Source organism: Bos javanicus, chromosome 13 (genome assembly GCF_032452875.1).
Source record: "Bos javanicus breed banteng chromosome 13, ARS-OSU_banteng_1.0, whole genome shotgun sequence".
Lineage (NCBI taxonomy): Eukaryota > Metazoa > Chordata > Mammalia > Artiodactyla > Bovidae > Bos > Bos javanicus.
In genome coordinates, this window is record NC_083880.1 from 33,258,407 (window position 1) to 33,271,271 (window position 12,865).

Here is a 12,865-nt window from a genome sequence, read left to right on the forward strand (position 1 = left end):
ACCCATTAGGGTAGTTCTGTTACATGCTACATGTTATGTGTTACATAGTATCATTCACAGCAATTCCCTTTTGTAAACTTCCAGGCCACTTATGGAGATCCTTGATTAGTCTGTAGCTCCTGACTCTGAGCTCAGGATACCTTCAGTATTGGAGCTTAATGCTGCCATTATTTGTTGAGTGAATGAATGGATTGACATGTTACTAACTTATTCATATGTTTCTAGTGGAGTCTGTCCAGAGCTGTGTTTAGAGATAGGAATATAACTCACATTGTAATTTAGAATTACTTGAGGATCATGATGGTTCTGGCTTCCCTGGTGGCTCAGTGGTAAAGAATCTACCTGCAATGCAGGAGACATTGGTTTGATCCCTGGGTCAGGAATTGGCAACCCACTCCAGTGTTTCTGCCTAGGAAATCCCATGGACAAAGGAGCTTGGAGCGCTACAGTCCATGGGGTCATGAAAGATTTGGATACAACTTAGTGACTGAACAACAATAAATAATGGTTCCATCAAATTCTTCTGCCGTGTAATTACTGTATGACCAGGCAAGGCACTTAAAATCTGTGACTTAACTGTAAATGTCCTGTTTATCATTTGTAGAAGGAACTTGAACTAGTTGATCGGTAAGCTTGCCTCTGACTCATGTTCAGTGATGGTAGGGGTTGCCTCCATTTATCAGACAGCGCCGTGAAGTCTCAGTGGCATTATTACAGAGATGGACTGTAACTCTGCACTGCCTCCTAGGTTGATTTAGGGGTCCTGTTCTGTGGGCCTTCTTTCCAGGATCCAGCTGACAAGACAGCCTCCATTCCCAATATTGCTGGACACCATGCTGGAGGAAAGAGCTCTGGGAGGTCTCATATCTTGTATCAGTTATTCATATGCTCTGGTCGGAAGCCAGACGTGAGGTTCTGCGTCACCTCAACTCACAACTCGTTGGCCAGAACAAGTTACATGGCTCCTTCTAACCATATGGTTGGCCAGGAAATGCAGTCCTACCATATGACCAGATGGCAAAGAACAAAATGATTTGGCAAACAACAGTCATGACAGATCTGCCCTTCTGGCCAACCAAATATTTGGATCACTGTCCTTCCCACAGACAAGATATACTCATCTCTTCCTCCGTGAGCCCAGCTGGAAAGTCCCGGCTAGACAGCAAAAAAAGCTCATAGTAGTAGGATTTCCAGGTGTCCTACAGTTCTGTAGATCAGGCTTAGATGTGCTTCCCCTTGGCCTGGCGGTCTGTGAGTGAAAAGATGGTCTGCACCTCCTCCCCCCGCCACACACACACACATCCAGTGTACGTGGGAATAACAGTAACGCCCCACTTTGGATAACGGAAACACAGCAGTTCCTGATCCCTAGAGTCCCACCTAGCTGGCTTTATAAGCCTCTTCTTCTGCTGTATGTGGGGAATGTGCTTGTTTGGGTGCCAAGTGCAGCTCCTAGAGTGGCTTCCAGTCCGTTGGCTTGTGTGGCTCTTGGCATTGACATCTGGGGAGACTTCCTTTCTTTCCATCATCTTCCCTGAAGTAGATATACTTCAGCCTCCTCTGAAGTAAATACTGGAAAGTAAGCCCTTTGGGGGCCAAAGTGCTTCAAAGCCTGCTTCCTGCCCATGGACGGTAGGAGACCCGATTGTACTTTTGAATCGTTGATTATTAATCTGGGCTCGTGATTTTTGCTTGCTTGTTGGCAGCGCAGCTTGTAGGCTTGTAATGTTTCGTTTAGCTCAGTGTGCAAGATGGCCTGTCCTCTCAGGTCTTTACTGGTGTCTCTGTCCCTTGAATGTCAATCCCAGAAACCTGTTGCTTTTGCTGGAAGAGCCACATCCTTAGTGTCTGTCTCTGTCTTTCTCCTCTGAGCATTTTGTTCAACTGAAAGCACTGCCTGTGTTTCCAGTTTTAACTAGGTCTCTGCTCTGAGACTTTAATCCATTCATGTTTTAACTGTGGGTATCTAGAGAATTCCCTGGACAGAGGAGTCTGGCAGGCTACAGTCCGTGGGGTTGCAAACAGTTGGACACAGCTGAGCGACTAACACTTTTTTCACACGTCAGGGTCATACCTTGCTTTGAACCTTACCCTCTTTTTGTTAATCAAAGGCCTTCTCTTGATTTTTTGATTTACTGTTTAAGTTGAGAAGCAGTCTTCAAACACTGCAATTTCTCAAAATTTTGGTCTCTTCTCTCTGATTCCTCCTTACAAACTGGTCAGGTTTTTTAATTTATTTGTTTAGTGTAATACCAAACCCAGAGTAACCAACTCACCATTTTAACGTCCAGGTTTTTTAACCTCTTTCCCTAGAGTTGTTGTTTAACTGCTAAGTCAAGTCCAACTCTTTTGTCACCCCATGGATTGTGGCCCACCAGGCTCTTCTGTCCATGGGATTTCCCAGGCAGGAATACTGAAGTGGATTGCCATTTCCTTCTCCAGGGGATCTTCCTGGCCCAGGGGGAAAAAAACCCCATCTTCTTCATTGGCAGGCAGATTCGTAACCACTGAGCCATCAGGAAAGCCTAGAACAGGCTTATTAATTAAATGATCTGCTTTGCAAGCTATGATAACTTGACTTTTACCAAATATTTGTACTGTTTACTAAGGAGCACCACCTTTCCAGCGTCTGAGAAGTTTCCCTGCTTCCTGACTCCCAAGCTAATGGCACATATTTTAGTCTTTATGTTATAACAGTAGCCCACTTTTGAGACCAGTGTATGTCAGTCAGGATACCCAGGTTATGATGGGTATACAAACAGCTTCAAAGTTTAGTTCTTTTTTGTGTCCCATTTTATCACGGGTCAGCTGGGGAACCAGGCTGGATCCTCCACCAGTAGTTAAATACTCTGGACCAGAAGTAGCGTAAGTCACTTTGACTCACAACTCAATAGCCAGAATTAGTCACCTAACCCCAGCACGTACAGGAGGGCCAGAAAGCATGATCATACTGTGTACCTCGGAAGGCAGCCAGAAACGACTTGATGTCCAAAACTAAAGGCTGTTACACGTTCGGTGGTCATCTTTGAAAATAAAAGGATATGTATTACAGATTACGTCCTATAACTCCCTGCATTTTTGGCAGCGCGCTGGCTCCATGTTTAGAAGACATTTGTGAAGACAAAGCTGTAACTCCAGCTGGCCCTGTTGTATCTTTTCTGAGCGTAAGGTCTAGTCTGTCCTTCACTCTTTTAAAAAGGAAGTTTTGCATTCTGACCATATTCATCAAATTATAATACAAATATCTCACTAGAAGGCATGTTTCGCTTGTCATGCTCTGATTGAAATAAACAAATTCCTAATTAATTTCAGGTGCACACCGGTCCTCTGGTGCCATTTACTACTGGCAAGTTAATTTGCCTTTTTTCAGTTCAGTTGCTCAGTCGTGTCCGACTCTTTGGACTGCAGCACACCAGGCTTACCTCTCCATCACCAACTGCTGGAGCCTACTCGAACTCTTGTCTATCTTGTCGGTGATACCATCCAACCATCTCATCCTCTGCCGTCCCCTTCTCCTCCCGCCTTCAGTCTTTCCCAGCATCAGGGTCTTTTCCAACGAGTTGGTTCTTTGCATCAGGTGGCCGAAGTATTGGAGTTTTAGCTTCAGCATCAGTCTTTCCAATGAATATTCAGGATTGATTTCCTTTAGGATTGACTGGTTTGATCTCTTTGCAGTCCAAGGGACTCTCAAGAGTCTTCTCCAACACCACAGTTCAGAAGCTTCAATTATTCAGCACTCCACCTTCTTTACAGTCCATCTCTCACATCCATACATGACTACTGGACAAACCATAGCTTTGACTAGACGGACCTTTGTTGGCAGAGTAATGTCTCTGCTTTTTAATGTGCTGTCTAGGTTTGTCATAGCTTTTCTTCCAAGGAGCAAGTGTCTTTTAATTTCATGGCTGCAGTCACCATCTGCAGTGATTTTGGAGCCCAAAAAAATAGTCTTTCACTGTTTCCCCATCTGTTTGCCATGAAGTGATGGGACCAGATGCCATGATCTTAGTTTTCTGAATGTTGAGTTTTAAGCCAACTTTTTGCCTTTTATAAAGTTAAAAAAAAAAAAAATGACTACCTATGTGTCTGCCACAGTTTGCTTCTTTGAAGTTGAGGTCATGAAAGTACATTGCTTATTCTTGTTTATGTGCAGAGGAATCAACCTTTCATTCTGACCAATTTTAATATAACTCCTGAAGTGATACAAACTTTTTTAGCGTGGTTTACTTATTTTTGTAGGAATTTGTCTTAAATATTCTCTGGAAGCTGTATTTAGTTAGTTCATTTCTTTCTGCTATGAAATAATGAGAACTTATGTAATACCTAAAGACCTCTGCCAAGAAGGAATATACTTTCTCTTACTTACCAATGAAAGCGATAATAATTGTGTTAAGATTAGACCTGAAAGTACTGTTAAGTATGTTCAAGATTTGCAACCATGTATCCTTCCTCCTTGAATAAAAGTGGTTAAGTATTTTTCTTTCATTTCAGTAGGAAAAAGAAAGAGATTTGTTTCAGGTAGCATTAAAAGGTTTTAAATGTCCAGGGAGTTTATCTCATATCCATTGTGGGACAAAGTGGGTAGTGTAGGTAATCTTTGAAATGAATTACATTGATTTTACTTGTGAGAATGAGGCTTCCTTATAGACTACAATGCATTTTTTCTTTTGTGTGTGGAGAGATCTCATTGTTTTGTAAAAGCTGAAAAAGTGACTGCCTATGGTTACTGTAGTGTGGTACCTAAATTTGTTGTATAAAGTCCTTAAGTCCTCAGGTGAGATTTAATTATCTTCAGAGGTTAGGATTGTTTTGTCAACAGTGACAGTCTACCAGGAAAAATTACCTGGATGGGACTTCCCTGGTGGTCCAGTAGTTAAGATTCCGAGCTTCCACAGCAGGGGACCTGGGTTCCATCCGTGGTCAGGGAACTAAGATATCTCACAAACCTCTTGGTGTGGCCCCCCCAAAAAAATTAACTGGAGGTTTGAAATGTTGTTTTTTTTTTTTGTAAGATTAGTGGGAGAAAGGATTTCTTTTAAGAAAACACAGAGTAAATTTTTGAGTTAGTCGTATTAAGTTACTGATTCATATATATAGCTACAATAAACAATTTCTATTAATAATTTCAGTTCAGTTCAGTCGCTCAGTCGTGTCCAACTCTTTGCAACCCCATGGACTGCAGCACGCCAGGCCTCCCTGTCCATCACCAACTCCAGAGTTTACCCAAACTCATGTCCATTGAGTCTGTGATGCCATCCAACCATCTCATCCTCTGTCGTCCCCTTCTTCTCCCGCCTTCAATCTTTCCCAGCACCGGGGTCTTTTCCAATTAGTTGGTTCTTCACATCAGGTGGCCAGAGAATTGGAATTTCAGCTTCAGCATCAGTCCTTCCAATAAATATTCAGGACTGATTTCCTTTAGGATGGACTGGTTGGATCTCCTTGCAGTCCAAGGGACTCTCAAGAGTCTTCTCCAACCCCAGTTGGAGTTCAAAAGCTTCAGTTCTTTGACGCTCAGCTTTCTTTATAGTCCAACTCTCACATCCATACATGACTACTGGAAAAAACATAGCCTTGACTAGACGGACCCTTGTTGACAAAGTAATGTCTCTGCTTTTTAATATGCTGTCTAGGTTGGTCATAACTTTCCTGCGAAGGAAATTTAGTAATTTAAATTATTATAATTAGCCTGATATAGTAATAATGCCCCAGAGCTTTATGGTTATAACTTCATTTAATCCTCAGTGCAATCTGGTAAATTAGGTAGCTTCTTCTGCCCTTTATTAGTAGGAAAAAGGGTTAAATTTGTTTCATTATTTATATTACAGTGAGCTAATATAGTAAGTGTGCTGGGTATTGTACTAAGAGATTTACCTGCATTTCTTATTTTATGCTTGTAATGGCAGTTACCTCATTTCACTAGTAAGGAAATTAGGATTTAGAGATGTTAAGCCACAAGCAGATCAAACCAGTCCATCCTAAAGAAAATCAGTCCTGAATATTCATTGGAACATCTGATGCTGAAACTGCAATATTTTGGCTACCTGATGCGAAGAACTGACTCACTGGAAAAGACCCTGATGCTGAGAAAGATTGAAGGCAGGAGGAGAAGGGGACGACAGAGGATGAGCTGGTTGGATGGCATCACCAACTCAATGGACATGAGTTTGAGCAAGCTTTGGGAGTTGGTGATGGACAGGGAAGCTTGGCATGCTGTATGTGTCCACGGGGTCGCAAAGAGTGGGATATGACTGAGCAACTGAACTGGGAATTGGAATCCTAATCCAGCTTCTGACATATAAAAATGTGTGCTGTTAAATAGTATGTCTTTTTATCTGATGGAATATCTTTCTTTTTTTGGCCACGCTGCTTGGCTTATAGGACCACAGTTCCCTGACCAGGGGCTGAGCTAGAGTGCCACCCCACCGCACCCCACCCCACCTCCCCGCGCCAGGCAGTGAAAGCACTGAGTCCAGGGAACTGAACTGCCAGGGGAGCCCAACAGGCTATTCCAATAAAGTCAGAGTTTATTTTTCTGTACAGTACATTTCATATAAGAAAATATTGATATTTTATGGCATCAAATAACAGATTAATTAGAATGATTTGAAATTATGAAATGTTTATTTTTCTCTATCAGTGTGTTTGTTTCTTAAATAAAGAGTGAGTGTAAGTGAGGGAAATAAACAATGTGTTTTTTTAAACAAACATAAATAAGAACGTTTTAAGATTATCAGAGATCCTTCTTTTTTTAGCCACTCCAGAAGGCATAACTGCAGAAATTACATGGGAGTTTTATGGCTTTAGTAAAACCAAGAGACTTGATTTTATTTAAGAAAAGGAAGAAAATTTTTTAAGATTATTTTTAGGTTTGGTCATAAGTGAATAAGTACAATGTATGTACTATCACTTCTTCCCAAACTAACCGTGTTATAGTATTTTCCTGTTACCTTAAAAATGCATTCATACAAACCCTAAAGTTTTATATATATGTATTTTTTTAACCATTTAAAAAAATTGAAGTATAGTTAATTTACATTTATATTAGTTTCAGGTATATTGTAAAGTGATTGTTTATACACACACACACACACACACACTCATTCTTTTTCAGGTTCTTTTCCATTAAAGATTATGTAAGATATTGTATATAATTCCCTCTTGTATACAGTAGGACCTTACTGTGTATACATAGTAGTGTGTATATGTTAGTCCCAAAGTCCTAATTTGCCTCTCCCCTCCCCACTGTCCCGTTTGGTAACCGTAAGTTTGTCTTCTATGTCTGAGGCTATTTAAAATTTAAAATTTTTGATGGGATAAAAGTATTAATAAAAGCAATGTATCAACAGCCAAGTCTTGGTTGCAACATTTACTGGTAGGAAAGTACAATAGATAAACCTGTTGTTTTTGATAGAACAGGGGATGGTCAAATGTAATCTGAGTTTGTGGCTCTTTTTCAGCCTTATTAGTTTATCACACAGAGTCCTTAGCCCCCTTGGAGTGGTAAGTCATTTGATATCTGTTCTCTAACTATTTTATAGTAGATTAAATGATAGTACCTAAATGCAGTACTTCTAAAGCCAAATGGGTCCCTTTATAATTTGCTTTTAATTGAAAGTCGATTGCTTTCTTTGAGGGAAACTCATAATACTAATTATTTCTATAGGAAGATTATTTTGGCTCCACATTTGGTAAATGGAGTGTCAGAGGTAAACAAAGTGTTGAAAGTCCAGGGGAAGAAGTAACAGATTGTAATGTTTTTCTATTGCCCATTCAACAAGATAATGCAGTACTTCTTAGAGAAGAGTACACTTTCCCCTTTGCTGTGAGCCTCTGCACCTGCGCATGATGAAGAGTAGCAAGGAGGCAGAGGCTCCATCCTGCATATTCAGGTGCCTGGGTGTTGTCAGTAGTTAAGTCACTAGATGAGCTTTCATCTAGCACAGGACTTGGAAGAGTAAGAGAAGTGAGGAAATGTGCCCTTCCTTCCTTGACTTGGCTAAGAGGTTAAAGTGTCTGCCTCCAATGCGGGAGACCTGGGTTCGATCCCTGGGTTGGGAAGATCCCCTGGAGAAGGAAATGGTAAACCACTCCAGTATTCTTGCCTAGAGAATCCCATGGACAGAGAAGCCTGGTAGGCTACAGTCCACGGGGTCGCAGAGAGTCGGACACGACTAAGCGACTTCACCTTCCCCTTCCTTGACTTACCCAGTTGTAGCTTCCGAATAATCCTAGCCCCCACGATGCTGTCACTCATTTCTTCAGCTGATTAAAGTCCTTTCTGCTTCTCTGTTAGTATTCTGAGTCCTCCCCTGAGTACCAGCCAGAACTCAGTCATTCATGGGAAAGGCAAGACAACAAGGAGGAATTAAACTACAGTAGAAAGACCATGGGGTTCTGGAGTCAGACCTCAGTCCAAATCCTACTTCCACTATTTTGAGCAAGTGATTTTCCTTACTGAGCCTCACTTTACCTATGAAATAGGTGTTAATTGATATAATAATATGCCTTCATAAGTCAGAGAAGAACAAATATTGTGTATTAACATTATATGAAATCTGGAAAAATGGTACGGATGAGCCTGTGTACAGGGCAGTAGAAGCACAGAAGCAGAGAAGATGTGTGGGCATGGTGGGGTGGCGGCGAGGGTGAGGGTGAGGGGTCGGGGTGAACTGAGAGTAGCATTAACATGCGCCTTTCACCAGGCATAAAACAGACTGCCAGTGGGGCGCTGCTGTGCAGCACATGGAGCTCGGACCTAGAGTGGTGAGATGGGAAGGTGGGGGAGCTTAAGAGGGCAGGGATATATGCATACTTAGAGCATGTTATAGTCCAGCAGAAACTAACACAACACTATAAAGCAATTATATAGAAAAGGAAAATAATATGCTTTCAGAATGAAGATTAAGTATCTGATTTGGGGTCTAATTTTTAATGAACTTCCCTCTTCTGTCATTTTCACCATGTAAATGGTAGAGTAAGCTTTGTGTGTGCCAGTGATCCACCAGACTGCTGCATCTCAAAAATTAAACAGCACAGATCAAGAATCTGCAAACTTTTCATAACCAGTCAGATAGTAAATATTTTAGGCTTCTCAGGCCTTACAATCTCTGTCACACCCACTCTGCTATTGTTGAACAAAAGCAGCCATGGGTGATATGTAAATGACCCAGTTTGACTGTGTTCTAATAAACCATTTACAAAAACAGGTGGTGAGCCAGATTTGCCCCTCAGGGAACAATGTGCCAATCCCTCATCTGTATTACTGTCTGTAAAAGGGAGCTCTGTTGCCAGAGATTTCGTAGTCTTAACACAGCCCTCCTTTTTAAAAATAAACTTAGTAAAAAACCAACTCACTATGAGTTGAACACTGGAACCAGGAGGCTATATTTCCCCAAACTGATGAAATCCAGTATTGTAGAAGACATTGTTTTTTGTATACCCCAGTTAAACCTTGTAACATTATTTTAATATTTACCTTTTTATTACTGAAAAGTAAAAACTTGGTCCCACCAAACATTTAATAAATCACACTAACAACAGTCAGTGCGTAGTTAGGAAATGTTGACTGCTGGATTTATTCATTTGGAAAATCATGGTGCATTTTGGCAAATGTGAAACCACCGAGAATCCTTCTCGGATTCTTCTCTAACAGTGAAGAAACTGTTAGCCTTGTCTATCACTGTCTATTAGCAAACTGTTTAATCATGTAACACCTAGTTATGTCCGTAGAACCATTATTCAGAAGATCGTACTCTGAGGCTTGTCCCGTTGTCACTGACTTAGGAGTTCATGCAGTTACTTGGCAGCAATTCTGGCAGAACTTAACATCTCTTACTCTTGCTTATAGAGTCTACTTCCCAGCCCCCCTACCCAATTTCCTTTTGCTCTTAGTTGAAAGGAAGCAGTTATGATAGTTGACCCGGAACAGCTTAGGTTTGAACTGTACGAGTCTACTCATATGTGAATTTTTTTCTATAAATATGACACCACTATAGATCGGTGGTTAGTTGAATCCATGGATGCAGAACCCCGGATGCAGGGGGCCCACTGTAAAGTTATACTCTAATTTTCTTTTCTTTTTAATTAAAAAAATTTTTTTTTCAATGATTTTTTTTTCTCAAAGTTATATCTGGATTTTCAGTTGATGGAGAATTGGATTGATGCTCCTGACCCCCAAATTGTTCAGGGATCAGCTGTATTTGGAAAGGAGTTCAAAGTTAGAGCAAAGTTGCAAGAAAAAGAGGAGTACATCCATGTACACTTATTGTTAACATTGTGTCTCATTTGCTTTGTCTGTTTTTCCACACACCCTTTCTGTCTTACATACACACACACACACACACATACACACCCACACCCACACACACCCACACACCCACCCACTCCGACACACAAAATTTTTTCCCCAAACACACACGCAGATTTTTTTGAGGTTAGTTGCTTATATCATGGCTCTTTACCCTTAAATATTTTAACAAGTGTTTCACCTTTTGTGATGTAGACATTTTTGAAGATTAGAGTCCCTTTGATTTTTTTTTTAATAGGGTGATCCCATTTTGGGTTTGTCTGATATTTTCTCTATTAGATAGGTGTTGTGTTCTCCATTAGATTCAGGTGTTGCTAGCACATTGTATAAGGGATGCTGTATTCTCACGTATCACCTCTGGAGGCATTTAATACTGTTTGCCTCTCGTTGGTGCTGTTCATTCTGGTTGTCCAGTCAGGGTGTGGCCGGTTTCCCCACTGTGTGGTTGCTACTTTTCCCTTGCAGCTAATAAGCAATTTGGGGAACCTACGTCCTTTTGAGAGTGGAGTATCTTCTTCCTGACCTTGGTCTTGGTCTTGGTCTTGGTGTGCTTTCCTGCCTGCTGTGCCCTTCCTTTCTGGTATATGTGAGGCAGGTAGCTTAGGGCTGAAACTCCTGTCAGGAAATTTTTTTCTGTATTCAGAGTTGTTTGGTTTCCAATAAACATCTTAATTGAATAGATATTTAGAAAATCACCTGTACCTCTTTTGTATGTTACCGTCGTGATAGTGTCATATACCCGTTTTCAAAGACTCTCTAAAAGAGAGATATCCTAGTACAATTATGAAGAAATGATAGATTTGGGTGGACTTAAAGACAGGGGTGGTGATGGACAGGGAAGCCCAGTTTGCTGCAGTCCATGGGGTCACAGAGTCGGACACAACTGAGCACCTGAACTGAACTGAAAGATGGGGTGCGGGGTGTCCCATATAGGTGTAATTGGAAAGTTCTGTTAGACACTCCCTGTGGCTGGAATGTGGACATTCAGGGTAGAATGTGGTAAGGTGTTAGACTGGCAAAATTAGCTAGAGCTCAGTCATAAAGGACTCCATTTGCCTTGCCAAGATCGTAAAGGCAACAGAAAGCCAATGATTAAGTGTGAAAGTGTGGACAGCCAGGGAAGCCCTGTTCCTCTTTTAGAAAGACCACTGGCAATAGCCACAGAGGGAAGTGGACAGTAGTATGATGCTGGAATAAGAAGGCTGACTGCAGCCTGGCTGTGACAGTGGGATGAGAAAGCACTAAAAAATGGGCCAAAGAACTAAATGGACATTTCTCCAGAGAAGACATACAGATGGCTAACAAACACATGAAAAGATGTTCAACATCACTCATTATCAGAGAAATGCAAATCAAAACCACTATGAGGTACCATTTCACACCAGTCAGAATGGCTGCGATCCAAAAGTCTACAAGCAATAAATGCTGGAGAGGGTGTGGAGAAAAGGGAACCCTCTTACACTGTTGGTGGGAATGCAAACTAGTACAGCCACTATGGAGAACAGTGTGGAGATTCCTTAAAAAACTGGAAATAGAACTGCCTTATGATCCAGCAATCCCACTGCTGGGCATACACACTGAGGAAACCAGAAGAGAAAGAGACACGTGTACCTCAATGTTCATCGCAGCACTGTTTATAATAGCCAGGACATGGAAGCAACCTAGATGTCCATCAGCAGATGAATGGATAAGAAAGCTGTGGTACATAAACACAATGGAGTATTACTCAGCCATTAAAAAGAATACATTTGAATCAGTTCTAATGAGGTGGATGAAATGAGCCTATTATACAGAGTGAAGTAAGCCAGAAAGAAAAACACCAATACAGTGTACTAACGCATATATATGGAATTTAGAAAGATGGTAACAATAACCCTGTGTATGAGACAGCAAAAGAGACAATGATGTATAGAACAGTCTTATGGACTCTGTTGGAGAGGGTGAGGGTGGGAAGATTTGGGAGAATGGCATTGAAACATGTATAATATCATGTATGAAACAAGTTGCCAGTCCAGGTTCGATGCACGATACTGGATGCTTGGGGCTGGTGCACTGGGATGACCCAGAGGGATGGTATGAGGAGGGAGGAGGGTTCAGGATGGGGAACACATGTATACCTGTGGAGGATTCATTTCGATATTTGGCAAAACTAATACAATTTTGTCAAGTTTAAAATTAAAAAAATAATAATAATCACTGCCCCTCCCACCCAGGGCTCCTGGGAGAGAAGAGCCTCCAAGGTCAAAAAAAAAAAAAAGACTTCTAGACATAAGATGAAGAAGAAATTGATAGGATCTGGTGCCTGATTTGAAAACAGGGACATAGGTAGCAAAAGGGAGCTGGAAAAATAAAGACTTCCTGGGTGACTGGATGTATGATGGTGTGATTCACAGAAATTGATAGTACATGAGGAGGGACAGATTTGGAGAGTTGGCAGGTGAGGGGCTGATGTTACATGGGATATATCAGTGAACTTGTAATAAGAGGTCTTTATACATGTGCCTAATGTTCAACAGAAATATGGGCTAAAGAGGAAGATTCTGAATTTGTCATCAG

General features: G+C 41.2%; 1 protein-coding gene across 5 annotated transcripts in view; it reads left to right on the top strand.

Moving 5' to 3' along the window:
• The window catches only part of EPC1 (enhancer of polycomb homolog 1), a 97,034-nt gene that overhangs the window by 46,673 nt on the left and 37,496 nt on the right, over window positions 1–12,865 (top strand). The window lies entirely within an intron of this gene.